A 16,933-nucleotide genomic window follows, 5' to 3' on the forward strand; every position below is an offset into this window, starting at 1 on the left:
CAGTTTAAAAAGTGTCTGTATTACACTTTGGTGTTTCCTCTAGAAAGCAGAAACACACTGTGATTATTCATTCACCTGATGATGGACATTTGTGTTGCTTTCAAAAATGTGATACTCTACGGATAGTTACTATGAGCATTCATTCATGCACGGGATCATGGATAGACCTATCCTAGCATTTCTCTTAATCAAACTGTTTTCCAAAGCAGTTCTATCATTTCGTATCCCGTGCCCCCCGCCCCCTGCAGACTTCAGAGCTGCAATTGCTCCACATCAGTACTTGGTATAATTAGTTGTTCTAATTTTAGCCATCCTAATAGAGAAGTATTGGTATTCTGATGTGGTTTTCATTTTTCCAGGAGATAATGATATTTAGCATGTTTTCATGTATTTGGCATTGGATATCATCATCGGCCAACTGTCCATCTTAAATTTTTTGACCATTTTTTAATATATATCTTTTATTATTGAATGTTGGAAGTCCTTTAGATATTCTGAATATAAATCCTTTAAGATATATTCTTTGAAAATATTTTCTCCTAGTCTGTGTCTTGTATTTTCTATCTTTCAATAATATGTTTTGAAGAGAAGTTTTTAATTTTGATGAAATTCAGTTTACTACTGTATTCTTTATGTTTTTGTTGTGATAGCCAAGAAAACTGGCCAGACTTCTAGTCTCAAGGGTTTCCTCCAGAAAATTTTATACCTTTGGGTTTTATATTTCAGTGTCTAATCTGTTTTGAGGGTTTTTTTTTTTTTTTTTGTACTTGGCTCAGGGCATAGATTGAAGTTCTTTTTTTTTTTCTTAAATTTAACATGGTGATATCCAAATATGCTAGCACTATTTGTTGAAAAGACTATCCTTCTGTTAATTACCTTTGTATTTTGGTAAAAACCAAATAGACTAATGAGATACATAGATGGCAAATAAGCACATGAAATGATTTCTCTTTAAGTTTTATATAAAATGGTCAACATCATTAGTAACTAGGGCAATGCAAATTGAAGCCACAAGAATACTCACCTATTAGACTAAAATAAAATTGAAAATATGACAGTGCCAAGTCTGGCAAGGATGTAGAGCAACTGAGACACTCATTTATTGCTGTTGGGAATGTAAAATGATATAATCAATTTGTGAATATTTTGTTGGTACTTTCTTATAAAGTTGCAGTACTGTATCCATAACCCAGCCATCTCAGTCCTGGTAATTACCCAAGAAAAATGAAAGTATTCGTTTACCAAAAACCTGTATATAAGTGTATATAGTTGCTTTAGTCATAATTGCCAAAAGTTGGAAACAACATAAATGTTCTTTAGCTGGTGAGGTGGTAAATGAAAATTTTTACATCTACACAATGAAATATTTTTCACCTATAAAAGGGAATGAACTATTGATACAACAAGAGGAATTTCACATGCATCATGTTAAGTGAAAGAATCCAAATTCATAGGCTATATATAGATTCTATTTAAATGACACTTTGGAAAAAGCAAAACTATAGGACAGAGATCAGTCCTGTGATTTCCAGGGCTTACAGCTGGTGGGAGGATTTGATTGCAAAGAGGCAGCATGAGGGAGTTCATTGGGTGATGGGATTGTTCTGTCTCTTGATCATGATAATGGTCATAGGGCTCTAAAAATTAGTCAAAATGAACTGTATAACAAAAGAGTGAATTTTATTGTAAATAAAACTTTCAAGATAAATACAAAAGAAAAAGAAAAAAGGATTTATATGAATGACAAACAAGTCCAAAAAAGATGTGCATCATTATTACTCATTAGGGAAATGTAAATTGAAACACAGTGCAATACCACTACATGCTTACTAGAATGACTAAAATTAAAACGACTGAACACACGCAGTGTTGGCAAGGATGTGTAGCAACTTTAATATTCTGCCAGTGCAAATGTAAAATGGTAAAAACACTTTGCAAAATAATTTGATGTTTTCTTAAAAAGTTAAACATAAACCTGTTTTATGACCCAACCATACCACTCCTAGATATTTATCCAAGAGGAAAGAATGTATACATCTGTAAATGACTTGTACATGAATATCCATGGATCCCTTTTTTGGTAAAAGACTCAAAGTAGAAACAATTCAAATGTCTATCTACAGGTTAAAGGCTAAACAAATTGTGATATATCCATGCAGAATACTACTCAGCAATATGAAAGAACAAACTATTGACAGTATTGATACATGTAACGACATGGCTGAATCTCAAAAGAATTATGCTGAGTAAAAGAAACCAGACCCCCCCCTCCAAAAAAAAGAGGATAAGAGTTCATTTTTATGAAATTATAGATAATGAACACTAAACCTTATGACAGAAGCAGATCTATGTTTACCTGGGATTGGGTTGGGACGTGGAAGTAAGATGTGATGGGTTGTGATGGGGATGATGGTAATGTTTATTATCTTCATCATGGTGATAGTTCCATGTATATGTACATATGTCAGAATTCATCAAATTGTATACTTTAACCATGTGCAGTTTTCATTTACACTTCAATAAAGCTATAAAATAAATTTAAAGAACCAAGATAGTGAAATTTGTATTTTGGTAATAATTTTGAGAAATGATTTTAAATTTTAGGTTCAGCATTTTAGAACTTATCTATAGAGAGCCACAGATTTAGCACAGTCTCATTAGGCTAGTGTATGTAATGGCATATTTAAGTACCCTGTTCTGATAGATAACATAGGGGAAGAAGAGGAGGAAAAGAGAAGGAAAATTATGAAAAATAAGATTGAGGGCTTCAGGCTTTATAAGATGAATCAAGACCCTGTTGCAATTTATCTTCTCTTTGCTGTTTTCCACCTGAACATTCCCACAGTGGAATCCATATCATTCCAAAGATTTGTGTTCATTGTTTATAGCCCATTTGTGAACATTTGTTGCAAATAAAACAAACATAAAGGAAACATGCAAGAGGCATTATTTTGTAAGTTAAAGACTCTATCTTCTGAAGTTTTATGCTTACCTTTTCCCTTTTTGTAAGTGACCAAGTTCTCGCATTTTTTTGAATTGCAGTTGTTATTAAACTGATAGACAAAATAGTTTTCAGCATTTGCCTTGAGAAAGATTAGTGTATTACAGAAGCACTTTCTGAAACTCAGTGTCTGCTCTGCTAGAAACATTTTAAGCAAGTTGGCTCTGGGAATTTATTATGTGTTCCACCATTAATAATACTCCACCATGTAGGCACTCCTGTTTATTGATTTCACTCTGTAGTTTAGGGAAGTATCATCAGCAAGAACTGAGCAGTAGTAATAGAATTACTGAATGTTCTATAAATGGCATGGGTTGCTAACAAATTAGGTAGTATGAAGACCATACGTACTCTAAAAGTATCATTATATCCATGTTTTTATATCTCAGAATTCCTATCATAATGGTTTGAATGTCACTGGAATGCAGCATAAGTCATACCTTCAAATTGCTTAAATACACAAAGTATTTCTTCTGAATAATAATTTATCATTTTAGATCAATGAATTAAAAACTTTTATTTTTTTCTCCAGGAACATATGTATTTGCAGAAAATAAGTTTAACAAGCTTTTTGGAAGGCTGGTCTTTTAATGTGTCTTTTGTTATCTTTCCTTATGAGTTGTCTGCCCTTGAGTCCCGCTGCTCTTCTGGCCTGTCACAGACATACTGAACTTATTTCTCACCTGCATTAGCTTTTGTGACTTTGGTGGATTCTCAGCCTGAAAGCTGTAGATTATATTAAGAACCCCTGGAATTCTAATGGGAATACCTTGAAAGGAGTAGGTTAGCCATTATCTCTCAAGACAATCATTGAGAGAATACAAATGAATGATTAAATTACTTTTTCAAACCAATGGTGCATTCTTAACTGAATCATATTATTATATTAATGTAAGGTTTCTAATTAGTTCAGATCCTGAGTAATGAGCAGAGACCTCTAGTTCTACTACTTCTTCATATATCATTTCCAGCCCTTCATATAGTACATTTTACTTACCCCTATAACATATGGTTATTTAAGTTATATAATTAATGCTGGAACTGATTTCCTGGCCTAATCACTGTTTTGTTACCCATTATAAAAGTGAAAGATATCTCTTTATGCTGTTCGGTTTATTCCACTGCCTTCAGGCAAGACCTGATGTATATTAGCCAAATGAGAATCCCATCTTTAGACTCTGGCAATTACATAATTGTCCTTGACAGGTCTGATTTTTGATGATGATCTATCTCAGAACTTTCTACTCTGAAACATAAGACTTTCTTTTCTTACACATGTTCATTGCAGTTGTAACTTTTTCACAATCCACAAAATTAAGTCTATGCATAGATTAATAAGAGTCTTTCTTTTTCTATAATAGGCCTTTAAAAATATTATTCCTCAGAAGCCCTCGTTCTAATCCTTGATGTCTTTTTGTACTTCTCTCTAAACATTTTCCAAATTTTCTCATTTCTCTTAAGTGATGGAATTCAGAAGATATGATAATCGAATATATCTAATTTATTGTGAATATAATCCAGCTACCACATATTCTGCTTATATCTCTGTACATGTTTTAAACTTTTTTTTTCTTCTTCCAAGATTTTATTTAAATTCAAGTTAGTTAACATATAATGTAGTATTGGTTCAGTATTAGAACCCAGTGATTCTTCACTTACATATAACACCCAGTGATCATGCCAAGTGCCTTCCTTAATGCCCATCACCCATTTAACCATCCCCCCCCATCTCCCCTCTAGCAACCCTCAGTTTGTTCTCTATAGTTAAGAGTCTCATATTTCACTCATATGTGGAATTTAAGAAACAAAACAAATGAATATAGGGAAAAATAAAAGAAGATAAAAATAGGCACTTGTTTTAAACTTTTAAAACACACATCTCAGCATTTGGATTTCTACCCATCATCATTCTTTCCTTTTTTACCATATTTTCTTATACTATTAATGTGTGTGCAATTTATTTTGCCTTCTTAAACTTGCTATCCTGACTTGTCCTGATTATCCTTAACTTATTAAGATATAGACATTTGTACTCTTGTTAAAACTACTTTGAGTTTTTAACCTGTTCTTTGGGGTATTCTGTAAGATTAATTATTAAAAAATGAAAAACTCAAATCCTGATTTGAAGGGAGCATCATATATTTTATATCACTTATATATGCTTAAGTATAGGAAATGGTCTATTATAGTTTGGATAAGTTTGAACATACTATGGTTATATCAGGGTCTTACTTAGCCTATGGATAACCTGCTTGTTTGAGGAGAATAATATCACTAAAAACTATATTTTATATTCAATTGGACTTGTAAAGTTTTTTTGATATATACTTGTTGATGTCCCTTTTTACCAACTATAAACTATCAGCAGCCTCAACTTTCATGTTCTTTAATGTCCCTTTGATTTTCTTTGTTAAGGGCAAATTATGTAATTATGTTTTCATGAGGGTACTTGCTGGTGGAACAATGGTATTTTATTTTTAGATGATGGTTCAGTTGGTTAAAACTTTCAACATTTAGTACATTCACAGAAATTATCCACAGAAAGAAAAAATGAATGCTGTATTGTATCTGGTGAAAGGTTTTCAACTATGGTCAAGTTATTACAAATTCTTTAGGATGATGAATGAGGTCTTGCTCATTTAATGGAACGAATGTGTTCTATGTGAATTCCATTTTTTTTCTTGGACTTCATTGATAAAATCAGAGATATGTCTCCCACTCTCCCAAAACCCAGTTTCACCAAGCAGGATGGAAGCATTTGCGAAAGACATTAAGATGTGGCATTAGATCTATAAGCTAAAGGAAATGTGAGTTTCATATTAAACAGTAATCTACCACTCAATACTTCTGAACTTTTTAAAATGAAAATTGTAGGATTAATGTCTTATTATTTGAATTCTGCATCCGTTTATTTAACAAGCATGAACTAAGTGTCAATTATGTTCTTGGCAATAAAGTTTGAAAAATAATTTGAGCTTAATCCCTGCCCTAGAAGTGTTCACATTCTAGCAGATCCAAAGCACTATCAGAGTGTTTTGGCTCAGTCAGTCCCAGTCAGCACTTCTATTGGTCTATGGGTCAAACAAAATGCCACAAAACAAGGATCTTCAAAAAAAAAATCTTGGGAGAACCTGCCTAACAGCAACAGTCAATATCTGAAATAAAAACTCCAAGCTCAGTTTGTTGTACATCTAAGTAAGTGAGAGTTATCCTGGTTAAACAGTCTTTCTGAGCAAAGCAGACTATTGATATTATATAGGGTTTGGGGGAAGAGTGGTAGCTAGCTCTGAAGATGGACCCAATGATCTGTGCCTCCTGGTATTCATCCTTTTGTGGAAATACACATACTGTATCAGAATACAAAAAAAAAGTGATGGTGTGTTACCTCTGAGGCTAGTTCATAAAGAGATTTTGTGACTCCTGCCTTCTCTTAGATAAACTTCTCTGAGGAAAGGTAGCTGCCATGTGATAAAAGTCTTAGGCAGACCTGTTGAGAGGTCTTTGTGCTAATGAACTGAAGCCATCCACCTACAACCAGTGAGGAACTGAGGTCTGTGTGAGTAATGCAACACGGAAGTGGAGTCTCTACCCCATCAGTCCTTCAGATGACTGTAACCCCATGAGAGACTGTGGCTGGACCCACCTAGAAAATCCACTCCAGATTCTTAACTCTCAGAAACTATGTGAGACAAATGTTTTAAGCTTCTAATGTAGGGGTAATTTGTTACACAACATGCAAGTTAGTGGTTAGTGGCTTTTAGCAATGGAAGTGAAATGACATAAGATCTAGGGTAGGGGTCCCTGGTGGCTCAGTTGGTTAAGTGTCTGACTCTTGATTTCGGCTCAGGTCATGACGTCATGGTTTGTGGATTTGAGCCCCACGTTGGGCTCTTCAATGACAGTGTGGAGCCTGCTTAAGATTTTCTCTCCCTCTCTCTGCCCTTCCCTTGCTTGCACTCTGTCTCTCTCTCTCAAAATAAATAAATAAACTTAAAAACAAAAAAAGATTACGGTATAGTTCCTCAGGAAAGACCAAGTTGCTGATTGGCCTTCAAACGTGTTACTAGAGAGGGACTTTTGCTAATTAGTTAGATTTCAAAGTAGTATCTCTCACTTACTGGTTGTTTTTCAGAAGTATGTTTCCAGAATTGAGCTATCACTTGTTGATAAAACAGGTTTATAACTTGTTCTGGGCATTACCTGCCACCACAGCTAAAGAACTATAATTGATTAATTAAAGAGCTTTAAAAATAAGTTGTAGTAACTTATTGCTATAGTTGTGGAAACATTTGACTTTTCTTAAGAGTATAAGGACATGTTATTCTCAATAAATAAGCACATAAAGAAAAACAATCAAGCTTACATGCTAATTGAAATAACAGAAGCAATTAAGTATAATTGTGAGCCTAAGAGAAGGGAATGACTACATCTGGCTGTATGAGAGATGATTTTATAAAGATTATGGTATATGAGTTGTTCTTATAGCACAGATTACACTTAGTAAGTAGATAATACAGTGTTATAGGCAAAGGGAAGGACATTGGAAAGATCCATTCTCTTCAGTTGTTTGTTTAAAGAAATTCCACCTCACACCCCTTTTATAAAGTATTCCTGCACAACTTTTACACGAGACTAAGACAGTGGTTTTATAAAGCCTGATAAATTGGTGACATAGTATAAAATGCCAAGTGTCATAAAGTCACCTCTTGGAAGTTTATGCCCGTACACTCTCACATTTAGTTAATGTAGTTTATGACTACATAGCATGCGCACGTGCGCACACACACACACACACACACACACGCACACACACTGTAATCTCTCCTCATAAGTTAATTAATATTTTAGGTAATAAGTACATATTTTAATTATAGAAGTAATATATAAAATTAGAGATGAGAGTAAATTCTTATGTGTTAAAGAGTATTTTAGGTGATAAGTTCAACTTCAGAATGCAATAAAGAATTTGGAAGTTCACATAAAAGTGTCTCTAGCCAGTCAAAATTGATATAACAAAGGAAACATATTAAAGCTCTCAGGAGAGAGTCTCATTCAATGCCCATTTATTCTTATTTCAAACACCAGAAAAAGCGTATTCTTGTTTGAGAGAATTTGTCCTAGAGTAATGGGTCTCAACTTTATTAGACTTAGCACCCGTTTTATATAACAAATATTTTAAAATTTACCTTATTATATATGTATGTATGAGAAAGGATAAAAGGAAAGGTGGTATATGAAAATGTGCTTTGATATATAAATACTTGGGCATGACTATATTATAGAAGAATGTATAAAATAGTCATATGTTTGCAGCAATATATAGAAACACCATAAATATGACATCTACAAATGTAGAATGACAAAGGTGTTGTGAATTGTTAGCTCAAATATTTTGAGAAGTATTGCTTTTGGGGGATATAATTTCAAAATGAACAATTCTTGGTAAAGTTTTGAATAAGACAGAGTTTAGTCTTGTGTTTTACATTGTGCTTTTATTCATGGAAAACTTGGTGTATTTTAAAATAGTGCTTTAAAAAAAGCTTTGTGCAGGGCCCCTGGGTGGCTCAGTCAGTTGAGCATCCAGCTTCGGCTCAGGTCATGATCTCATGGTTTGTGGGATTGACCCCATATCAGGCTCTATGCTGACAGCTCCGAGCCTGGAGTCTGCTTTGTATTCTGTGTCTCCCTCTCTCTCTGCCCCTCCCCTGCTCTCTCTCTCTCTCTCTCTCTCTCTCTCTCTCTCTCTCTCAAAAATCAATAAACATTAAAAAAAATAAAAATAAATAAAGTATAATTATCTATTTAAATAAATAAATAAATAAATAAGCTTTGTGATTATATATAACATGAAGTTGGGTTCTATGCTCCAATAAACATAAACAGGATTTCAGAGTGACATCACCAAAAAGGCAACATAAGTTGTTCTTGACATCATACCCCCTCACAAGAAGAACAACCAAGAACTATTTAAGAACAAGACACTACTAAGAGAATTCTAGAACATGAGAGTGAGGCCAAAGACAGACTGCATTAGAAGGGTGAGAGAGGCAGCTATATGTTGACTGCATTGCCCATCTCTCAGGCTAGTGCAACACAATGCACAGAGATCTCCCCTGAGCCTATACTTCCAACAGAGTGAAAAGATAACCCAGGGGGTACAACAAGCAGCCCCATTGCAGCATTGTGAGTCACTCTATGGGAATCCTTACTCTAATTTCACATCATGAGGATTAGAGGGAAATCTGTGAGGCTCAACCATTAGGAATCTGACTAAGACAGAGAAGGGACAGGGGCTTGCAACGACCAACATGTGAATCTTGGCAGACCAAGTTGATGATACTTGCTGTACCCAAGTAGTAATTCCAACTTGCAGTGTTGCTCTCCTGCAGAACTAAATTTGGATCACACTCTGACCAGGGAACTCAGCAGGGTGCAGATCTGCTTATTTGGATCCTCAAATGAGAAATTTTGCCAGCTCTAGAATTTGATTTGTCATTGCCAAGGCAAGGAGCTGAATCACAGCCCCAGCTGCTGTGGAGAATATCTTCTGGCCCCATTTAACCAGATGGGCTGGCTACAATACCTGAAAGCAGTGTAGTCTAGTGGTTCTTCACCCAAGAGGCAGGTGATCAGAGCTGATTACCCCAGCATAAAGCCCATACTGGGTGTGGAGTGTTCCCATGCCATGCACAGTCAAGAGGACTAATTCATAGCCAAGGCTGAGGATAGCTCCCAGCTCCTCACAACTGATAGCCTGTTTGGGAAGTTGAGAGTAGCCTGGAGTGGCCTCTCCCCATCCTGCCTAGGCAAGGGAGCTGAGATATTGCCCCAATCACTATAGAGAATGTCTTCTAGCTCCATCTGACCAGAAAAGCTGGTGACAACTCCTGGAAGCTGTGCTGGCCTAGCAGCACTTGAGCTGAGAAGTGAACAGAGCCAACAATTTGCAGAGAAAATCCAGTAGACTGGTCAGGGAACTTGGGGCAGTGTGGGTGGGGTTGAGTTAAGACAACAAAGAACTTCACCAGCTTTGGAGCTGCTTCTCCTGCTGTCTCCAGACAGATAATCTACTATGTAGCCCTGTGTGTGACAGAATATAAGCTTCAGCCTATCTGACCAGAAAGCTAACCAGAGAATGTGGGAAACTGCATAGCCCATTCAGCAAACCTACATACAGCAGTGCTTGAACAGAAAGCACAGTCTGTGGACTCCTCCATCTTCAGAACAAAACCAATGGCCTCATCTGCAAGGGGACTCAGTACATATCTAGACTGATTTGGGTTCCTAACCAACAAGCAGTACAGAGCCTGAGTCCTGTCCTGTAGCCTTGCCAGGGAAGTGAAACTGATTTAAAACCTCATATACAACTGAATATACTACCCAGTCCTGACCACCTGATTCTGACCAGAGAATCCAGGTAACTGCAGAACTCATTCTACAGGATTACTTGGGTACCAACTCAGCAGTCCTAGTCAACTGTTCTCAGCGAGTGACACAACCCCTCATCCCCCTCTTTAGAGCTCCAGCTGTTGCCCCAGCCCAAAATAAACCATATTAGCAGGCCCCACCTGCCCAAGGACATTACCAACAGAAACCCAGAAACCCATACTGCACTGACTGATGCAAAACTGTCCCTGCTAAAGTAAACCTGTGAAGTTTGGAAGAGGCATCCAATTACTCAGAAGCACAGTTATCAATATAAGAAGCCAAAGATCGTGAACAATCATAAATATGGCACTACCAAAGGAAACTAATAAAGCTTCATTAACTGACCCTAAAAAATAAATGAAGATCTATAAAATTTCAGATGAAGAATTCAGAATAGTCCTCTAAAGGAAGTTTAATGAACTAGAGGAAAACATTGACAGTTTAATGAAATTAGGAGAATAATGCATAAACAAAATGAGAAGTTTGACAAGGAAATAGCAACCGTTAAAAAACAAAAAAAATCCTAGCGTTGAAAAATATAATAACTGAATTTAAGAAATAAATAGAGGGTTTCAAAAGTAGACTTAACCATGCACAAGAAAGAATAAGTGACCTGGAGGCTAGGATATTACCCAGAGGGAAAAAAAAAGAAAAAAAATTAATAAAACAGAGTGAAGAAAACCTACAAGAATTAGGGGACACAATGAAAAGAGAAAATATTCACATTATTGGAATTCCTGAAGGAGAAGAGGAAGAAAAAAGGATATAAAATACATTTAAAGCAATAGTTGCTGAAAACTTCCCAGCACTGGGGAGAGAAATGGGTATCCAGATTCATGAGGCTCAAAAGATGCTAAATAGGTTGAAACTGAATAGGGTTACTGAGACAAATAATTATATTTTCATAAGTCAAAGACAAAATTACAAATGGTAAGAGTAACAAGAGAAAAGAGAATTTACATACAAGAGGTTACATCCCTCCCCCCATAACACTTTAGGCAGATTTCTCAACAGAGACATTTTTGACTGAGAGAGAATGGGATAATTCAAAATACTGAAAGAAAAATGTCAATCCAGAATTCTATCCTTGATGAAGCAGTTTTTCAGGAACAAAGGAGGAATAAAGACTTTCCCAAATAAGCAAAAGCTGAGGGAATTCATTACCACCAAACCTGCCTTACACGAAATGCTAAATGTTAAATGTTTTAAAACATAAAACAGTAAGGTGAATCTCACTCATAATGGTAAATATATAGTCATATTTAAATTTTTCCATATGGTAATATTGGTGCGTAATGCAATTAAAACTGCAGTTTAAAAGTTAAAAACAGGAATTTAGGGAAGATGGTGGCCTAGGAGGATGCTGGGCTCACAGCATCCTGCTGATCACTTAGATTCCACCTGCATCAGCCTAAATAACCCAGAAAACCACCAGAAGGCTAGCAGAATGGATTCTCTGGAGCCATGCGTAGACAACAGGACCACAGAAGAGGTAGGAAGGGCGGAGAGGCTGTGCGTGCTACACGGACTGGCAGGAGGGAGCTGGGCAATGGAGGGGCAGCCCCCCTACAAGGCAGAGCCCACAAGTCTGGCTTGCAAAAGTGGAGGGGCTAACAGAGTGTGTTCTGACAGCCAGCGGGACTTAACATCTGGAATGTTATAAGTCAACAGCTCTGCTCGGAGAGTGGGAGGGCTAGAGGACAACGGGAGGAGGAGTTCTTGAGCCCTGGAGGACAGAGATCAGCTTGGCGTGGAACAAAGGCGCTGGGAAGCGCGCTCTCCCTCACCCATCCCCCAGCCAAAATCCCAAAGGGAACCAGTTCCCTTCACAGAACTTGTTTGCACCATGCAAACACCCAGTGCTGTGCTTCTGTGGATCCATCCCTCCAACGGGTCTGCCTCCCTCCGGGTGCCGCAGGGCCCCTCCCAAAGTGGACCACCTAAGGCAAAGCGAGCTGAGTCTGGCTCTCCCGCCCCTGTGCACTTTGCGGATCCACCCCGGCAAATACGTCAGATCCCATAGAAGCAGCACCACAAGCCTGGCAGTGTGCAAGTAGCCAAGACAGGGGCTGCACCACTCCACAGTGAGTCCTGCCCCTGGGAGAGGAGAAGATAAGGTACACACCAGTCTGACTGTGGCCCCAGCGGTGGCTGGGGGCAGACATCAGGTCTGACTGTGGCCCCACCCACCAACACAAGTTACTCCAGACAGCATAGAGGAAGAGTACTGTAGTTCCGTGCCACTCTAGGGACTATCCAAAATGATGAAATGGAAGAATTCTCCTCAAAAGAAACTCCGGGAAGTAGCAACAGCTAACAAACTGATCAAAAATGATTTAAGCAATATAACAGAAAATTAATTTAAAATAATGGTCATAAAATTAATCGCTGGGCTTGAAAAAAGTATACAGGACAGCAGAGAATCTATTGCTACAGAGATCAAGGGACTAAAAAACAGTCAGGAGGAGCTAAAAAATGCTATAAATAAGCCGCAAAATAAAATGGAGGCGACCACAGCTCTGAAGAGGCAGAGGAGAGAATAGGTGAATTAGAAGATAAAATTATGGAAAAAGAGGAAGCGGATAAAGAGATATAAAAATCCAGGAGTATGAGGGGAGAATCAGAGAACTAAGTGATGTGACAAAACATAATAATATACCCATAATTGGGATTACAGAGGAGGAAGAGAGAGAGAAAGGTGCTGAAAGTGTACTTGAAGAAATCATACCTGAGAACTTCCTGATCTGGGGAAGGAAGAAAGCCTTGAAATCCAAGAGGCACAGAGAACTCCCTTCAGATGTAACTTGAATCAATCTTCTGCATGACATATCATAGTGAAACTGACAAAATACAAGGATAAAGAAAAAATTCTGAAAGCAGCTAGGGATACACATGGTCTAACATATAAAGGGAGACCGATAAGACTAGTGACAGATCTAGCCATTGAAATTGGCAGGCCAGAAAGGAATGGCAGGAAATCTTCAATGCGATGAACAGAAAAAAGTAAGGAGCCGAGAATCCTTTAGCCAGCAAGTGTGTCATTTAGAATAGAAGGAGAGATAAAGGTCTTCCCAAACAAACAAAAACTGAAGGAATTCCTCACCACTAAACCAGCCCTACAAGTAATCCTAAGGGGGATCCTGTGAGACAGAGTGCTAGAGACATCACTACAAGCATGAAACCTACAGACATCACAATGACTATAAACCCATATCTTTCTATAATAACACTGAATGTAAATGGACTAAATGCTCCAGTCAAAAGACATAGGGTATCAGAATGGATAAAAAAAAACAAGACCCATCTATTTGCTGTCTACAAGAGATTCATTTTAGACCTGAGGACACCTTCAGATTGAAAGTGAGGGGATGGAGAACTATCTGTCATGCTACTGGAAGTCAAAGAAAGCTGGAGTAGCCATAGTTATATCAGACAAACTAGACTTCAAATTAAAGGCTGTAACAAGAGTTGAAGAAGGGCATTATATAAAATTACAGGGACTATACATCAAGAAGAACTAACAATTATAAATGTCTATGCACCGAATACGGGAGCCCTCAAATATATAAAACAATTACACACAAATATAAGCAACCTTATTGATAAGAATGTGGTAATTTGAGGGGACTTTAATACTCCACTTACAACAATGGATAGATCATCTAGACACAGGATCAATAAAGAAACAAGGGCCCTGAAGGATACATTGGATCAGATGGACTTGACAGATATATTTAGAACTCTGCATCCCAAAGCAACAGAATATACTTTCTTCTCGAGTGCACATGGAACATTCTCCAAGATAGATCACATACTGGGTCACAAAACAGCCCTTCATAAGTACACAAGAATTGAGATCATACCATGCATACTTTCAGACCACAATGCTATGAAACTTGAAATCAACCACAGGAAAAAGTCTGGAAAACCTCCAAAAGCATGGAGGTTAAACAACACCCTCCTAAAGAATGAATGGGTCAACCAGGCAATTAGAGATGAAATTAAAAAATATATGGAAACAAATGAAAATGAAAAAACAACAATCCAAATGCTTTGGGATGCAGCTAAGGCCGTCCTGAGAGGAAAATACATTGCAATCCAGGCCTATCTCAAGAAACAAGAAAAATCCCAAATACAAAATCTAACAGCACACCTAAAGCAAATAGAAGCAGAACAACAAAGACACCCCAAACCCAGCAGAAGAAGAGAAATAATAAAGATCAGAGCAGAAATAAACAATTTAGAATCTTAAAAAAACTCTAGAGCAGATCAATGAAACCAAGAGTTGGTGTTTTGAAAAAATAAACAAAACTGATAAACCTCTAGCCAGGCTTCTCAAAAAGAAAAGGGAGAGGACCTGAATAGATAAAATCATGAATGGAAATGGAATTATTACAACTAATCCCTCAGAAATACAAGCAATTATCAGGGAATACTATGAAAAATTATATGCCAACAAACTAGACAACCTGGAAGAAATGGACAAATTCCTAAACACCCACATACTTCCAAAACTCAATCAGGAGGAAATAGAAAGCTTGAACAGACCCATAACCAGTGAAGAAACTGTATCAGTTATCAAAAATCTCCCAACAAATGAGAGTCCAGGACCAGATGGCTTCCCTGGGGAATTCTACCAGGGAAGGATATACCTATCCTTCTCAAGCTATTCCAAAAAATGGAAAGGGAAGGAAAACTTCCAGACTCATTCTATGAAGCCAGCATTACTTTGATTCCTAAACCAGACAGAGACCCAGCAAAAAAAGAGAACTACAGGCCAATATCCCTGATGACTATGGATGCAAAAATTCTCAATAAGGATACTAGCAAATTGAATTTAACAGCATATAAAAAGAATTATTCACCATGATCAAGGGGGATTCATTCCTGGGATGCAGAGCTGGTTCAACATTCACAAATCAATCAATGTGATACATCACATTAAAAAAAGAAAAGATAAGAACCATATGGTCCTGTCAATTGATGCAGAAAAAGCATTTGACAAAATTAAGCATCCCTTCTTAATAAAAACCCTTGACAAAGCCGGGATAGAAGGAACATACTTAAACATCATAAAAACCATTTATGAAAAGCCCACAGCTAATATCATCCTCAATGGGGAAAAACTGAGAGCTTTCTCCCTGAGATTAGGAACATGACAGGGATGTCCACTCTCACCACTGTTGTTTCACATAGTGTTGGAAGTTCTAGCATCAGCACTCAGACAACAAAAGGAAATCAAAGGCATCAAAATTGGCAAAGATGAAGTCAAGCTTTCACTTTTTGCAGGTGGCATGATATTATACGGAAAACCCGATAGACTCCACCAAAAGTCTGCTAGAACTGATACATGAATTCAGCAAAGTCACAGGATACAAAATCAGTGTACAGAAATCAGTTGCATTCTTATACACTAGTAATGAAGCAACAGAAAGACAAATAAAGAAACTGATCCCATTCACAATTGCACCAAGAAGCATAAAATACCTAGGAATAAACCTAACCAAAGATGTAAAAGATATGTATGCTTAAAAACTATAGAAAGCTTTTGAAGGAAATTGAGGAAGATATAAAGAAATGGAAAAACATTCCATGCTCATGGATTGGAAGAATAAATATTGTTAAAATGCCAATACTACCCAAAGCTAACCACACATTCAATGCAATCCCAATCAGAATTGCACCAGCATTCTTCTCGAAACTAGAACAAGCAATCCTAAAATTTGTATGGAACCACAAAAGGCCCTGAATAGCCAATGTAATATTGAAGAAGAAGACCAAAGCAGGAGGCATCACAATCCCAGACTTTAGCCTCTACTACAAAGCTGTAATCATCAAGACAGCATGGTATTGGCACAAAAACAGACATATAGACCAATGGAATAGAATAGAAACCCCAGAACTAGACCCACAAAAGTATGGCCAACTAATCTTTGACAAAGCAGGAAAGAGTATCCAGTGGAAAAAAGACAGTCTCTTTAACAAATGGTGTTGGGAGAACTGGACAGCAACATGGAGAAGGATGAGACTAGACCACTTTCTTACACCATTCACAAAAACAAACTCAAAATGGATATAGGACCTGAATGTGAGACAGGAAACCATCAAAACCCTAGAGAGGAAAGCAGGAAAAAATCTCTCTGACCTCAGCTGCAGCAATTTCCTACTTGACACATCCCCAAAGGCAAGGGATTAAAAGCAAAAATGAACTATTGGGACCTCATGAAGATAAAAAGCTTCTGCACTGCAAAGGAAACAACCAACAAAACTAAAAGGCAACCAACAGAATGGGAAAAGATATTTGCAAATGACATATCAGACAAAGGGCTGGTTTCCAAAATCTATAAAGAGTTCACCAAACTCCACATCTGAAAAACAAATAATCCAGTGAAGAAATGGGAGAAAACATGAATAGACACTTCTCTAAAGAAGGCATCCAGATGGCCAACAGTCACATGAAAAGATGCTCGGTGTCATTCCTTATCAGGGAAATACAAATCAAAA

At 37.2% G+C, this 16,933-nt stretch overlaps 1 protein-coding gene across 1 annotated transcript in view; it reads left to right on the forward strand.

Moving 5' to 3' along the window:
• The window catches only part of IQCM (IQ motif containing M), a 616,349-nt gene that overhangs the window by 373,808 nt on the left and 225,608 nt on the right, over positions 1-16,933 (forward strand).

This window comes from Prionailurus viverrinus, chromosome B1 (genome assembly GCF_022837055.1).
Source record: "Prionailurus viverrinus isolate Anna chromosome B1, UM_Priviv_1.0, whole genome shotgun sequence".
NCBI classification, from domain to species: domain Eukaryota; kingdom Metazoa; phylum Chordata; class Mammalia; order Carnivora; family Felidae; genus Prionailurus; species Prionailurus viverrinus.